The sequence below is a fragment of the Rhodnius prolixus genome, unplaced genomic scaffold, assembly GCF_049639745.1.
Source record: "Rhodnius prolixus isolate KJV_2025 unplaced genomic scaffold, Rpr scaffold_1, whole genome shotgun sequence".
Taxonomy (NCBI): domain Eukaryota; kingdom Metazoa; phylum Arthropoda; class Insecta; order Hemiptera; family Reduviidae; genus Rhodnius; species Rhodnius prolixus.
Window position 1 is genome coordinate 18701819 of NW_027411581.1, and position 17093 is coordinate 18718911.

At 31.8% G+C, this 17093-nt stretch overlaps 1 long non-coding RNA gene across 1 annotated transcript; it reads right to left on the reverse strand.

The window, feature by feature from the left end:
* Positions 1–1099: 1099 nt before the first annotated feature.
* On the reverse strand, positions 1100–2674 carry LOC141451341 (uncharacterized). The gene is made up of 3 exons (XR_012456697.1): positions 2536–2674; positions 2135–2225; positions 1100–1271 (listed from the first exon to the last, which is right to left on the reverse strand). It is a non-coding gene; the product is annotated as an uncharacterized lncRNA (long non-coding RNA).
* Between the last annotated feature and the right edge of the window lie 14419 nt (positions 2675–17093).

Sequence of the window (17093 nt, forward strand, 5' to 3'; positions counted from 1 at the left end):
AATTTTAAAATTATTCAACACCCACAAGTTCCAGATAATGAGTTTTAAGAAGCTCCCAGAAAGAAGGAGTACTACGATTGTTACTTTTATAATCATCATTAACACAGGATAATTATTTGGACTGACAATTTTTTGTACAGAATAAAAAAATATTATAGAAATATATTTTTTACCATAAACTGTAATCTGCATCTTCTTCCAAATTTATTTGGCTTTCGTAGTCCACAGAAAAATGTAATACGTGAATACGAGGTAACAAACCTTCCTTCTTTTATTGAGGCCAGATGGATTTATCAGCTGGAGGTGAGAAGCTACCCAGCAACATCTACCGGTGGTTTGTTACATTGCTATCTGAGGAAATTTAAGATATTTATTTATTCCTCGATATTAATCAGGAATTGTCTACTACTAATTCCATGTTTCAATAATTATACAATTAATTGATAAATAACAAGATTCTTGAATAAATACTGAATAATTCAGAGTACTATTCGCAGATTAAATTCTGTTTCTAAGAAAACAATGTCAACAATCAAGTCATTATTAATGATTAATTAATACTGCAGAAGGTTTAAATTTGGTTTTCTTGAATTAAATATTTACTATTTGTCACAAATCAAGATATTGAACACTAATTAACAGTTAATTTTCATTTACATATGAAATAACAAACTAGTTTTACTTTTTTGGTTGGTATTTGCTAGAGATTAACAGATTTTATTACACATTAAACCGGCAGATACTAGGTTTATAACGTAAATTGTCTGATTTTTTGTTAAGTGAGTCTAATAAGTTATTTTTTGAACTATTTTGAGGCGGATTGTGGTCGATAATCCTGCCATGATTTAAAAACAACAATTTAATGTACATTACGCATATTTGATTACGCTAGCTCGAGAAAAAGATAAATTAAAGAAGAAAATGAGACAAGAAGCTTAAGGATGAAAATTAGACAAGGAAATAAAATATAGAAACATGGAATTTTTATGAAAATCACAAAACTATGTTAAATTTAAAATTGTAAGACGCGTTAAGGGTTCATAGATGATTTTCTTTCAATTCGATATTTTTATCAAACAAGTCTTCTTATTTTGCATACTTTTATTTCTTACAATATATTTTTAGTACTAACAATGAGAAATACTTTCTTAAATTATACATAACTTTGGAGAATGATGTGGCCATGAGTCAAATTGAAGCATTTCACATTTCTTGGGCATCAACGATTTCCATTGCTAAATTCTATTTTAACTTTAACTCTCTTCAAGTCTCTTAAAAAAAATAAATCAATTATTAAATACAAATTAATCTAAATAATTTTATAGAAAATTATTATAAAAGAAAATATATTTTGTTTAAACTTGTGTAACAACAAAAAGAGGCTTTTTATCCCTGCTGTAGCTCTTTAAGCATCCGATTTAATAGGCGCTAGGCAATTTGGAGGGAGACTGTTATAGCACAAAAGCCTTAATATAAAATTCTGCGTCATATATGAGTTCCTGTCTAGGAACCAACACTAAACTGGTGGATTAAATAGATTTCCAAGGATTTAGGTTTCTTAAAAGGTATTTAACTTTCTTATTTTTTTTTTGGTTATTAGCTCTGGTGTTCCATTAAATCTCCACATAACCAGAGATGAATCTTTGTGATAAGTATATTAGACTATCTGTAAGCATATGTTGTCTAGTTTCAAGGTTGGACAGACTCAATAATGTTCTACTCAACTTAGTTTAACCCAACATAGTTGCACAACCAAAATGTAAATTTGAACCAAAAATCAAAGATGAATTTATAATAAAATGGTCTGGGCAACGATGTGAACAGGATACCCAGTTGGAGTAATTTAGATGCTGAGTGTAAGATAATTATTAAGTAGCAGCCATAAATGCTGGTGTTCAATTTTTAAATTACAAATTAAAATTTATGTCAATGAATTGTTTAAATAAACTCTGAAATTTATCATATCAAAGCCATTATTGGAAATAATTGGGTTTAATCATTTTTTAAAATATTGTTTTAATAATGTCATTTGAAATGGTTTATTTAAAATAAATGTTTCTACTATTCATAGTAATAGTTTAATGTATTTATGTAAATATTTAAGTAAGTTTAGATAGAGACTTAGAATACTTACATAATCCTTATTCAACCATCAAAGTAAATTCACAATAAAGCCAAGTAATTACAAGAGCCCTTGTAACATAATGCAGATGGATAAACCAATTCTAAAACAAAATAACTCCATTAAAGTTCAGAAACTCTTCAATTATTTAACATAAAGGATCTCAATTTTAATTCACAACTAAGGTAATAGTAAATATTTGAAAACCAAAGCGAAACTGTCAGGCTTCAAATGTTATGACTCACAAATGGTATTCTGGAGGTCATAAAGAGGTAATTGTTACGATATGATTTATAGCCATTTAAAGAATATTTGATCTTGAATATCCAATAAGTCCAAGTTTTTCAAATTTCAATAGTGACAATAATATGATTATTACTAACAATGTATAATGCTTTTGTGCTAACTTTTACCTGAATTTAGCTCCTGCATTTTAATAATATTATATTAATGAATAATATATTAACTACATCCGAGTGAATATTCCTAAATGAGGGGTTAATCTTCACTCAATGTTCCTTGATTAAAAACTTCGACATTTAAGCAGTTCACAATAAGAGATAAATTAGTTAATGCCATCATATTCAACAGTTATCAAAATATCGTTCATTGAGTGCGACCAATTGTACATATTTTCATTTTGTAGAGGAGCGTGAGAAGTCTCAAAGTCCAGACATTTTATAACTAACCTTCAGTCTAACAAAGTGATTTGGGACAACCGAAGACAACAATAGCCAATACAAATTCACTATATTCTCGCTGGTAGATCCAAATAGTCCGCGTTCAAACTTCAAAAGTGATAGAGAAGGGTAGAAGTAACCGTGAAAATTCATACTTGAGTTTGCAAGAAGTAGATTTCTTTCAAGCCAAGCACTTATAACCTTGCACATTGATCTAGCAGCTCTGCCTTTAAAGTAGTCAATAACCAATCTGAAATCTTTTTCTGAAACTAAAAGGGCCACCAAGATAGCAATTTGTAACTTCGCCTTCTAGCACAACAGTTTTTTGGAGTTTTGGATCAGGGCGTTACACTATTTCTTTTGTTTGTATGATACTTGCTTGCAGAGAATTTACTGTTTGGTAGAATTTTAGGGTATATTAGAATTCTTCTATAACAATTTCATCTGCAACAGTTTGCAAAAATTATAACTGAAACATTCTCACTCTTTAAAGAAAGAGGCGAATTGGGAAAAGTAGATTTAAGTCTACGAATATTAAGAAGTTAATCCAGTAAACCTCTTTTGAAATGGATTCAGGTGTGACTATTACTTGGCTATTAATTTTTAATATGAATCCAGATTGAATATACAAATTACTTCTACCATATTACTGCTTACTTCTTACCCTTTAAACATATCGTTTTATTCGTGTCATAACGCTAAGTGTGGATCATGCAATCGAACACTTACAAGCTGAGTAAATGAAATATTAAGCACATATAGGTTACAGTATCCACCAAATCTAAATCAACGCTCTTCTCCATGTGAGATATTAAATAAAATGCCCTACTCCAGCAATCTACAATATTTTATTTGTGAACGAAAATGTTTGCAACAAATATTAATCAGGATAATTTCATTAAAGTTAAAATAACTGATGTCCAAGAAAAAGGAATAGTTTCGGTAGTTAAGACTATAAAGAAGAATATTTGAAGGTATCATTGCAATTCTGAAAATATTTTTAAAAATTTCATAAGGCAGATTATCCCCACTTGGAGACTTACTGTTTGTACTCTTCATCACACTGTGCTGAAGTTCATCTAGAATAACAGGTCTATCAAGAATTCGGTGCCTCAGGTTGAAAAAGCTAATTTCGGACACTAAGTTAATACTGTGAGAATAAAAATTACTAAAATTTTGTTGTAGATTCTATTATAGTAAAGCGCCTCTAGTAGATAACCTGTACGCTCACCAAAACACGGAACGAATTTTTAATGTTAGATAATTCTATAGTAATTTCTTTCCAAAATTGCTGTTTGGTCCAAAGGATAAAATATTTATATTTCATCTAAAATTTCAAATAAATTTTGCTCAATTCTGAAGTTTTGCATTTTACTTCACATGTCTAGGAAACAATGAAAAAGTCACTTTTATAAATTCTTGAAAAAATTATTATTATTTAAGACGTGACTACATCTGAGGTTATGGGCGCCAGGAGTTTTTTTCCAGTGCACAGCTGACCTCTGGACAGTGTTCTCTCGATACAAACAACATTCCCGTTTCACAGAACAGTGAGCTGTAAGAAGCTCCTAGGTAGAGAAAATCTAAGAGCTGGCAGCTGGATAGGAACCCGAGATAACCGCGTTGAAAGGTAGCATTCTACCCTTTTCGCTAATCTCAGCTAATCCCTTCCGTAACAAATGGTTATATATATAAATATATGTATACATACATATTTTAATGATTTAAGTCGCGTCAACATCTGAGGTTATTGGCAATCGGAGCTTTCTTCAGTATACTGCAGAAATTATTATTATAAGAACTAAATGAAAATAAGATTTAATTTTAATTAAAAAAATTCCTATTAACAAATATCATTTTAAACCTTATTTAAACAGATTTGGCGCTTTACCCGAAAAAATTGGGTATAAACCAAACATGTCCAAATTTTGTTTTTTTAATTTGAAGTAATTCTGATCTATTTGTGTAGTCTCCTGCTTCTTCTATCATTCCTGATGATCCATCTCGTCTACGGTATCCCCGACACAACTTGGGGAATTAGATTAGATTGTACAAGACGGGCGGTTCCACCAAAAAAAGGGGAAGGAACGCAGGCAATCCTGATGCCCATTGTTCCCCGCCCACCCCTCATCTCATGAGAGATACCGGGGTTTAAAAACAAATCCGGCTAAAAATTACCAGATGCTAATGTAATAACCTAACAAAGTAGCAACAGGACACTAGGGAGCTTGACGACTTTTCCGGAGGAGAAAAATTAATAAGAAATATAAAACAATGGCGGATCATTCCATTAAATTTGATGTTTTGTGGGCGAACATCCGGTTCAGTTAACTGTCTGCACTTGCTAAAGGTTATTTTGGACGCAACAATATGTGTGCACGATGAACAGTATTTCATTTATTTGTACCTCCTTTATTTAAAATGTTATACAAGCTATTGGAATAAATTTGTATACCGCTGGTATATTTATGTTAAATAATTTTCCCTCTTAGTTCGTACAAAATTGACTCATTCCAACAAAACTATCTATTTCTGATAATTATCCAATGATTGATCAGAGCGAGAATAATTAAATATCGTAAGGTCAGTTTGTAAAAACAAAATATCAAATTTATTGAATTTAACTTACCTACCTTAAACGGAGTGAAGACTTGTTAGATTTCTAGAACTACGCTAGCCCACTCTAGATGAAAGCTCCCAGGACAGCTGTGAGAAAAGGGAGAAGTGGGGAAGCACGAGACGTGTATGTTTTTTGCCTAAGATCCGTTTTTTTTTTTGCATCATCTAGAAGACCCTTCGAGACGCTACTCTGATGTTAGAGGGCTCTTTTCACTTATTATATAACTTTTAATTTTCTTAATTTACTGAATTACAAGATATTTCTTGTACTATTTTAAGTAATCTCTTTTCGGGATTCAGCATCGCAACAAAAGTTTAACAAGTATTTTAACCCATTGCTCGATTTTTTGACATGTGTAAACTTAATTTCTCTTTCGGCCATCAGGTACCGAAATTATTTTTTTTAAAAAAAGGTAAGTACACATGTTCTGGATAACCAATAAATTTTAATTTAATTATTTTCACTCACGCCTCGTGAATGTTGTACATATTTATACGTCTATATGTAATTGCGCTGTCCTTCTAATCTCTTTCGCTTATTTTAATTGACCACAGTTGCAAAATAGATAAAAATAAAAAAGATTTTCATTGCTACAATTTTGAGGTCACAGTTACGAATAAAGAAGAATGTTGTGGCGATAGGAGCCAAAGTGATTAATTAGAATTGATGAGTTCAATCTTGCAACTAAAATTCTCTCATTCTAATCAAACCGTACGGAAGCCAGACTTAAGTTAACAAGCAGTAATCTTTCAAGATAGGAGGCTAGAGTTGCGATTTATTGCTAAAGAACTAATTTAGAAGAATAGCTTGTAATGTGAATGAACCATTTTGCATATCCGTTCTGTTCTTGTCTTCATTTCCTGTATCCAGTTTTTTCTACTTTAAATAAATTTTAAAAAAATAATCGGCAAGTAAATTAGCCTCAATGAGTGTGGCCCAATGAATGAGTGTTACAATGTCAAAGTATTATTTATGTAACCTTTATTTAACCCATTTCTTTCCTTTATTCTTTATCTTCTACTGCATAATCACTGAAATCAGACTGAAGATTATAAATGCTAATTGATAATTAACATTTTAAGAAAAGGATTTGTGGAAGGAAATAGCGTGTGAAGAAACAGTTCTTAGACAATTAGTTATATGTTTTTAGCATATTAAGTATGTTGTTCTCCTAATAATGTTAACCGATTTCATGTTTTAACGAACGTGAAAGGTTCCTTTTGTTATTACCACTTTTTATTTTATTTTAAAAGTTTTCGAATCAGTAAAACCCTTTTACAACTCTTAGTTCTAATGTTAATCGTTTGGTTAAATGAACGCTGACTTTTCTAAATGCCTTCTCCTTTTTATAGTTCTATTCAACTATTCGAGCAACTATTGTTTCTTTTACCATTTTAGATGGAAACAAAATGTCTAATTTAACATGTTTTAGAACATATGCTTAAGAATCTGAATTAGTTTAATTAAGACGGTGTGATATAAAACAAATTTAATTTAATAATCGGGTACACTCACCCGATTCACTCAGTACCCGATTATCATGATGAGTTCCCCCTTATTTGCTTCTATCAGTGTCTTGGCCATTTTTAAATGACATTAGTTATCTATTTTTTAAAAATATAAGTAGGTCGGAAATATTTGTATTTCAATTCGTGGTACACTTATAAATAAATTACAAAATATAATTCGTGTAGTTGAAGATCGTGTACTAAAAAGTTACATAGCGAAGAGATGACGGAATGGGAACTGCAAGAAAGAACTCTTTGGCGCGGGGTGGGGGGATTGTAAAGAAAAGGATGACACCTCAAGTAAATGTCGGGGACAATCGTTGTCGCTGGAGGTTACACACTCTGTTCACGCATTTACACTTATGTTTCAATTTATGATTTTCAAGTGTAATCAATATTATTAGTGCAATCATTATAAAAGGCGAGGCGACCTTTATGCCTACTCATATTAGGTTAAGTTATACAACACCCCTTTCAATCCCTTATAAAAGCCTAGGCTCCAAATTAGTTATGACTAATAAGAGATGGAAGTAAACCAACAAATTGCACATTTTCAAGGAGAAACTGGACGAAGAGAACCTGAAATTTTGGTTCGGAGATGGAGATTGAGAAAAAATGTATCACAAATGGTTCCAGACAGAACTCCCTTGTTTTTCAGGAGCAGTTGCCTAGATCCTGTGAGTGGCTAAAACGCAATTGCGACTATTATTCAGCCGTAGTTAAAATACAAAAATGCTTCAAAGCTCTGGAGACTGTACAGAACGATATAACTGAGACAAGGATTTTTTTCTGATAATCAAGCAGCATTAAAGATATAAGCTAAACCTAGCTGGGATTCTAAGGAGGTAGGAGATTGAAATGGTTCTGGAATGCGTTTATTATCTCACAACTCCATATTTCGTCCGTGTTATTGGCGCCGTTTACACGGCAACAGTTCGTGTGTAATACGGGCCTACTCTTTATCCTCAAAGCTGTTTATGAAAGAAAGGTGTAGTAGCAACGTCCTACTAATTCAAACAGTTTTACATTAACCACACTAGCATTCACTTAGCTAGACTTTACTTTGACTGAATTGTTAGTTTAACTCCTCGCCAGGTCGCTGCAGCGTAGGCTGTTTGGCCGACCCTCGTAGAATCTAATCTAATCAAGTTGTACTCTTAACTCTCTCAAATAATCTTGATGCTCAAACGAACTAGTGATTACGCTTGCCAAGTATTAATCCAAGCAAACAGCTGGCAGTCAGTAGAGAGTTTGGTTAACCGGCTACAAGTAATTAAGAAATTAAACATAGCCCTCATTGTTTTAAAAACTTAATTTTGAAGTTCGCTCAATTGTTTGAGTTTTTTGAAAAATCATAAATTTATATAAAAAAGAAAGACAAACAACGAGAAAAGTCAAAAGTCCACAAACTTCATTTATGATTGATTAATTGGGAACAGATTTTCTGGAACAAGATGAAATTAAGTGTAAATAATTTTTATATAAAACAACCGAAATTTGAACAGAGATAAAAAGCAAACGATTTTTAAAAGAATGATTCATTTTCAAGATAACATAAAAAAAATTTACAGCTTATCAGCAGCTGATACAATAAAGTAACTGTTAAATCCACATTAATCAGCAAGTACAGTAGATATTTTTCTAATACTCCATCAATTGACCAATATAATTCATTTTCAACAGTTAATTAATTATTGGTAATCTAATCTTCCACCATGATTGAGAATATTTAATTCAAGCTCATTTGGTCATTGTGTTTATCTTTAGATGACACATTAAACGCTAATTTTATGCTAATTAACAAGCAAAAACATTTAATATTAATTTTTGCGTCAGTCTAGCTCAGTAGAGTTAGTATACTCGTAAATTAAACAAACTCCTAGAAAGTGTGGCTAGTCTGAAAATTATTTATTTTTGTGACGAAAATATAGTAGGTCCGTTACCCATTATATTATTTATTAGTTTTATACTATTTTATATTATTTATAGGATTATTGATATAAACTTACGTGGAGTAGACAGTTGGTTTCACATCTTTCGTGGCAAATAATCTAGACATCCTCCGCTCAGATCATTACAAGATAATTTCTCAAATAGGCACACCAATTGTAGGGTATAGTATTACAATTTATAAGATTAACCAATCTATTATAGCAAAGCCTGAGAATTTGTTCGTTTATGCATAGAACTATTGGTGGGCGATACTGATTATGGATTTAATTGGAGAGGAAAATTTAACAGATGTTTTAATAGAATCCTGTCTTTTTCCATGCACTCGCATAAGTTGTGAAAAGAAAATGAAAATTAGATCAAATAGATCTTTATCTAATCTTTCATTAAGGGAGAGCTTACCCAGAAAGAAAAACCAGGCTATACCGCAGGTGTTAAGTGCAATATTTATAAAGCAATTTCTGTTCCTTTTGTCTGGATACGGGCAAGGGTACAATTAAAGAGGCTAACAATTAATCTAACTTTTTCAGTATATCGGACATTGTATGTAATCGAACAATATACTTTAAAAAATGTGATTTTAAAAATCAGAATGCAATGTACTTTTCACATTACATTATTATAGCTTAACCCGTCTGTATTTATCCAAGCTGCTTATGTACTATTTTAGCATTTTCTAGATGTTTTTGCTGCTTTACAGTGCTCATAGAATTGGCTATGGAGGCTTCGTTATAGGAGACTAAGTCTGTGGTGGCGAGTTGTGGATTCTATTCAATAAAATAATACAAAAAACTTGTGTATAAAAATATTTCAAACTTTCAGCTCCAGTCGTGGCTGTTAAAATATTCAGAATTACATATACTATCACATTTATTATGCTTGCACCATATTAAATATGTCTATTTGTACCCTTTATGCCTTCACTGACCTCATATTGAAAAGAACAACGTATTTTTTTTTTTGTTACTGCGTCAGACGGTGAAACCGGTCAGTTCTTTAGAGATGACCAAGTAATTTTAAAACAATGTTCAACTTGAAAACAATGGGATTGTCGCTGGGCTAAAGAAACAATAGATAGAATCTGGAACTCTAAGAACAGAAACAGTTCTGTTATCGCTGCAATAATAAGTTTCGGATTTAATTTCTACATTTCACATTATAATCTTTTGCACGCTCATGATGTAGGTGAGGAAATGGGACAAGCAAGTGCATGACGATATTCTATTCTTCGCATAATATCAAAGCTTATTTTTCTTCACACTGTCTCCTTTGCTTACTTCTACTCGTCTTCAACGCGTGGAGTATTAATAATTCCAAAAAATTAAAGGAATTAAAAATTAATTTAGGCTGTATTAAGAAAGTAAATTCAATTTTTTACTTTGTTTTTAAACAATTATTACAAATTTCGTTAAATCTCACTACATATTTCCTTCAACTTTTCATAAATGTTCATCGCTACTCCTCCTTTGCTATTTTCTACTCATATTTCCGAATATTTTTTTTTTAAAGCTTTTTCAGATCTTGTTTTTTTTACCTTGTATTTTATCTTCTGTTTTTATAGTCTATTTGAGTGTTAAAAAAACAATTCAATTACTCTCTGCACGCTTGGGAATTCATAGGATTCATTTTTAAACTTCTCGTATCAAACTTTAGTGAAGAAATAAATTATTAACAATTTTCAGCCTTTTATTCAATAAAACCAGTAGTCTAGGCACTTGACGGAATGCGTACACAAAAAAATTGTGTCTTACAAATGGAACACATTATCAATTTTACATATCAAAGAACAACTAGTAATAAATACATGAATAAAAATATAAATATAAATGAAGTGGAAATGTTGTAATGCATGCTGGTATTAAGTGTTAATTAAAAGAAATTGAACTATTTCAAAATTAAAATGATTCTGTTTCTAATTCTTATTCGATTATTTCCGATATAATAAGGTAATCGGGATGATATTAATTAAGGTAACATCTTGTGGCTGGAGTAATCAACATTAATAATGAAAAGCGATTTGCTTATAAATTATAGCAATGGATACATTTAAATTAAATCTTCATAAAATATGAAAATACTCATTTACGTTATTGATTCATTAAACTAAAATTATTAATAGTTACATTGAAAATGTGGTTAGGTCGCATAATGGAACAATCTCATGTTTATGTTCCAATTTCTGTTCAATTAATTTTATATTAATTTAATTATTATAACATTATCAAGTTTAAGTGGTGTGTTTGTGGATTTCAGTCATGTCTTAGATACTAGTTTTCGAGGGCTCGCTCTTCTGGTAGAAACTATTCAAAGCTGTTACGCATACAAAAGTCAGTTAACTACAAAATGAAAAGGCTTTATAATTCTGCAAAGTAATAAAGAGCAATTAGCAGAGATTCGTGCCACATCTGGAGTATTGCAAAGTGAGACACTGTCCCCTTTATTATTTAGTTCAACACTTCACTTAGCTTGTTGCTAGGGGTATTATCTGTGATGCTCGGCTAATCGCTCTAATGCTCGATCTTGCAGTCGATCTTGGTATTATTGGATCTTGGCGCGATTTTCTGAAGTAATTAAGAATACTAAACAGATTTAGAGTGCTGATCTCTAACTGGATCATAAGTTAATTGCAAAACTGCACTGGTTCCTTTTAGAAAGAATGTGAAATTTACCGAGTCTGCAATGCGCGTTTATTCTCGAACACCCTCTCCATTCCAAATGTTTTAGAGTTTTTAATATCTCTGAAGGTGAAATCCAAGACCTACTCTTTTGGAAATCCTTTTACAAGAGTTTAATGTTAAGAGCTAAGGTCTGAACCGCACTTCATGCTGTCTGTTCGTTCCAAAGAGTATAAATAAAATTTTTAATATCTCTTTTACACCGCACCTATAAATTTCTGGTTCTATGCTCGGTTTAAAACAGACAGAATGAATTTAAAATTAAGAATTTATTTTTAAAATCTTCCTAGCTAGGTAGCTCAAAATTCTGTCAATATCTGATGCCCTGCTGTCAAAATATATCATAAAAATATTTTTGAGCTTTGTGGTAATAGAAAGTTCCTTTATAAATGGTTCCATGAAGTTACAAGAGATGTGTCCAACACAGTACTTTAATATCGTTTTACTTTGATTCAGGATTTTGAATGAGAAATTGGTCTGTCTAGCCGAAACAAAATGAGTATACTTTTTCTGCTGATAAAGTTCCATTCCAAGGCATGCTACACCTATCAGCGCAACGTTCTACTTAGAAATAAATGTATCTATATTAATGACAGCTTTCGAAACAACTTTTACTCATATTTAAGGCTAGGCATTGTCGCTCGGAGCATTCTCAGTAAATTGTCAGACTCCAAAAAGTGTCTCGCGTTACAGACCTCTCTTTCCTTCATCGTTTATTACTTTGTAGAGGCTCCTAAGGGCAGCACTTCTGGATTTGAACCGTTCCTTCCACATACAGAACTAACTCTTCCTTATAATTTAATAAAATTAACATAAATAAATATCTACTAGTTATTTTTTTCTTATAATCATTTTTATTTTTTGTCATTTTTTTCATAGCTCATCCGACAATAAATAATCATTGAGTCTAAAAGTTAGCTTGATTTGTTGGATGAACGAAACCTTTATTCTTGTTGGTCCATCTGATCATCATTAGAAGGAGATTATGGACCAACTTTTAATCTCTGTAAGATTAGCTAAAATTGGCACCGTTGGAATACCACATATAAAATATTGCTCTTAAATGAATGCTAAAGAATTGTATAAACAAATGGAACTAATATTGGGATTCTTCCGCTGCCAAAAAAAAATCCTCTTATTTATTTTATTGTCAGTTTTAACTTTGCTAAAAAGTTACCTTTCAGCCATTTCAACAATCCTATTATAAGTTTGATCTGCTGACGCAGCTTAATAAACCAGCAACTCTGAATAAATTTCCAATTTAAATTGATCCTTCCAACATTATAAATTATTTTCTTAAATTTACAGTATCAGTTTATTTGATTTTTATTTTTTATGAACGGAATGCAGAATATTCTTTATCCTCCCTAGGATACCTACTGTATCAGCAATTTAATGTGGAATATAGGCCTTTCTGTGATTTTAACTTTCATTACGTATTTGCTAATTGGACTATATTTATTTACTATTTGATGTTAAAAGAGAATTGAAGTATTTATTTAGAACTAATTGAATTTGTATTAGCTACGTGATTTCTAGTAATATAGATATACAATAAACGTTAAGCTAATAGGATTTCTTAAAATGAAAACATTATTAGCCCATAATTTAAAAATTAAAAAGACTTTGCTCTGTATAGTAATTAACGCACTGAATTCCGACGCGGAGATACTGGATTCAAATCCATCTGCTGGCTTCTCTCTTTCCAGGAGCTTCTTTTAGATGAAATCCCGATAGTGGACAGAGTTTCAATAATGGAAGAACACTGCTTTGAGATCGCCAGAACACTGAGAACGCTCCGGGCGCTAATGATCTCAGATGTGGATGCACCTTAAGATTATTTGTTGGTCCCATTGAGCGTTTCGATTTTACACTAGGCTGCCCTTATGGATATCAGTCTTCTGGACGGGTTATTTGGGAAAAAAGAAAAACCAAGTTTGCTGCGTAGTGCATTGGAGGAACACTGAGAATCTGATGAAACTTTTTATACTGTAACCACTCCAACAAAGCAAAGGAATGTTCAGGTATTGATGCAGGGTTACATTTGCCACATAGAAGGGGGAGTAAGCGATTTTTCTCATAATTTTGATTGGAAGGTTTGGTTGAACCGTATAGTCCAACAGCGAATTATCTTGTACATTTCACAACAGTTCACTCGTTTGTCATGTTGCGGTAGTGTATTGCTTTTGTTTCTTTTAACTAGAAATTACATTTACTGCCATTTCAAATCATCGTAAAATATTAATGAAATGTAGCAAACATAAAGGTAAACGAAAGCCTTAGGCCACAAGTCTCTGGAAAAACTATTAAATCAGTTTTCCTTGAAAAAAAAATTGAATACCAAAGGATGGATAGCTTACTTCCCAGAAAAGGTTTTTTTCCAACTGTTGTTGACTAAGGTTACGCAATTTATTATCCTCGTGGTTTACAAATACATTGCCGTTTGTTATACATACTTCTTCATAATCCATTTCAATGCAGGAAGAATCCTCTTCAACTCGCATAGTTCTCTCTTCTGACCTCCACCATTGCCATCAATAATGGGGTCTGTTTTCTTCTTTAGAATTGCCTCACTTTTATAACAAGAAATCTAAAAAGAGATAAAACATTCAGAATAGTAGCATAACTGATGAATGGAACACTCCTTTCCGTTTCATCCCAACCTCCAAGAGCCAAGAGCAACCAAGTTAGCAACCTAAGTGCATTGGTATGAACACTCAGAAGCAATTGAAACTTTTTATATAGTACATAGTGGAAAGTACCTTAATTGAACTTTCTTATTTGTTAGTTTAACACACTCAATATTGCCTTTCAAACTGAAATTAAAGCTTGAATCAGCTTCACTTATACAATACAATAAATCGACCATCTTTCAACCTGAATTCACATACTTCAAATCGACAAACTAGTGTTCAAGGGCAATTATTGTGTTTGTGTTCAGCTTAGTAAATAAATCAAAGAAACAACAACTAATTATTGATGGAACTTAAGAATCAAGAATATTGAGTTCAATAAGAAGCATTTTATTGAGGTGCTCGCTAACATATTGTTTCCCTCTGAATTGTCAGTAATATAATGGAATTGGTTCAATGGCATTGCGACAGTTGTCCTAAAAATTCGAGTATAGGTAAAATAGATTTTCTCTTGCAACTCACTGTCTGATAGTGAACAGTAATGTCTATTACGGAAGAGCATTGCCTAGAGTCCAAATTGCAAAGAGGGACAAACCACCATGATGTCACACTTATTTAAAAAAAAAAAATGTTGCTGGGTAAGAACGTAAATTAGAAACATCTTTTTTGACTATATAAGTTATTAAAACTGTCCATTAGAAGAGTTGTATAAAAATTTTTATTATAAGGAATTTAAATGCAAACAGATGTACGGCCAACTGTCTTGGACTCCCCTGTTCAGCTGAGGAGAACTATGAAAGGCTAGTTGCATTGTACTTGCGCATCTACCAGTTGCTACTGCAATTCGACCTTTTGTTAGCCTTGACTTACTGGCCTACTTAACTTACACACTACTTTATTCTTCATTAATGAGTTTACTATGTTCCAGTCTGTTATGGAATTTCAGTATTTTAAGATTAATACATTCATAATACTGTTTAAAATCCAGAACATCTGAAAATAAAGATTACGTTGTTTACTTAGATTATGTAGTCGAACGATGAGATTAGGTTGAGCGCTCGTACAATGTTTATTTTCTGATACTAGAGGAAGCGTTCCGAAGATGTCAAATAAGAGAAACTGACCACAGCCAGGAGAGCCCTTTTGTGCGCAAACGTTTCCAAAACAATGTTTTTAGTACCTGGTGTGTAAGATGATTCTAAAAACGAAGCAGAATCTTAATATGTTTAAGTAAAAACCATAGAAAAGTAGTTACTCTATATACGTACGCTATAGCCGGAGTAAATTTTCAATTTCATAAAAGTAAAAATTCTCCTAACAAACACATCCAAATATCGGACTTTTCTATAACTTGTTTTTAAAATATATGTCTGGAGGAACTGTAGAAAGATGCCTTACTATTGAGGAACTCCCTTTAAAATTTTAATTTAGCAAGGAAATGTAAATAATTTTTCAAGTTTTTGATAGAACTACGAACATGAAATTGTTTGCTTATGATTTTTTTGTTTTCTAAGAACTTTAATAAATTGAATTTCGTTTTGCCAAATCTCTGTCATACGCGAATAATAAAATAATTTTCATTTTGTCCTGACCATATTTCACAAGTACACAAACTAACTGCGCAAGGCAAGAAAGCCAGTTATCAGTTCGTCAGAAATTAGCATTTTCTAATTAAATGCCTTTTTTTTTTTAAAAAAAAAAAAAAAAAACTTACCAATTTTTTTCTTATCTTTTCATCGAATCCTTTCATGATGCTCTTAATCAGCCAAATCCTTTGTTTCCTTCCGGAGCTTCTTACTTTCCCTAATATCTTACCGAATATTAACTTCTTACATTTTTTTAACTCACACTACTTTGTAAATTATTCTTTCAACATTCCTTTTTCTTTTGAACCATGAGTTTACTTCTATAATTCTTCTCATAGTGTTTTTTGATCCGTAATTTTATTTATTAGACGCTTTTTCCATCTTTTTCTTAATTTTTTCATTGTAAGATTTTCAGAATATTCAATATCTAACTTTATTGAAACTTTTCTATTTTCAAAATACCGAATAGTAATGTAAATAAATAGGTATAGATAGGGACAATATTCGTAATGTGCTATAGGTTGGATTATATACACAAACATTGTTTAGCAAAAGGATTGGTTCATAATGTTAGTGTACTGGATTTACATGTGAACACCCTGGGTTCAAATCCAGCTGATGTCCTTTGGATTTTCTCTTCCTTCTGATATCTGACTGTTAGATAATGAAAGTGTTGCATGTAACGAAAGAACACCGTCACGGTGGCCAACAGAGTACTAAAAAAAAAGCTCCGGGCGCCAATGTTGATTGATTAAATTAAACAAAAAACCTAGCAGAGAATTCTGCATGGAAAAAATTTAATTTGGATTGTTCACATCAACATTTTCCATTTTTATTTTATATGCTTGGGCGATATGTTCTGCTACTGGAGGCTAAAATTATGAATTATTAATGGAAAAATTCTTAAGTATAAAAGACTAATCAAGTCCAATTGGTCTCCTGGTGAAGAATCTGAGAGCTCGTTGAACTGGTGCCATGGGAGAGAGAAAGGCATTTTTATACAACAATCCGCATCGGCGTGAAATAAAGTTACTACTGGGATTGCAGTAGCGGAGAGAATGGCTACATTAATCATCTGCTCTTTAGATGCGTCAGATATTTGGTAAAAATTGGGACAAATTTCAAAAAGAATTGTCAGCATATGTACAATTGTTTTGTAGTGCTAAAATTGTTTTAGCTAAAATGAATCCAGATGCGCTAAAAAGTATTTATAAATTCGTTAGAGGGAATAAAAGAGAAATAAAGGATTTACGATGCAGAAAGACTGCACAGTTCTCCATTCACTCACACAGCACACTATCTGACAACACTGCGCACTA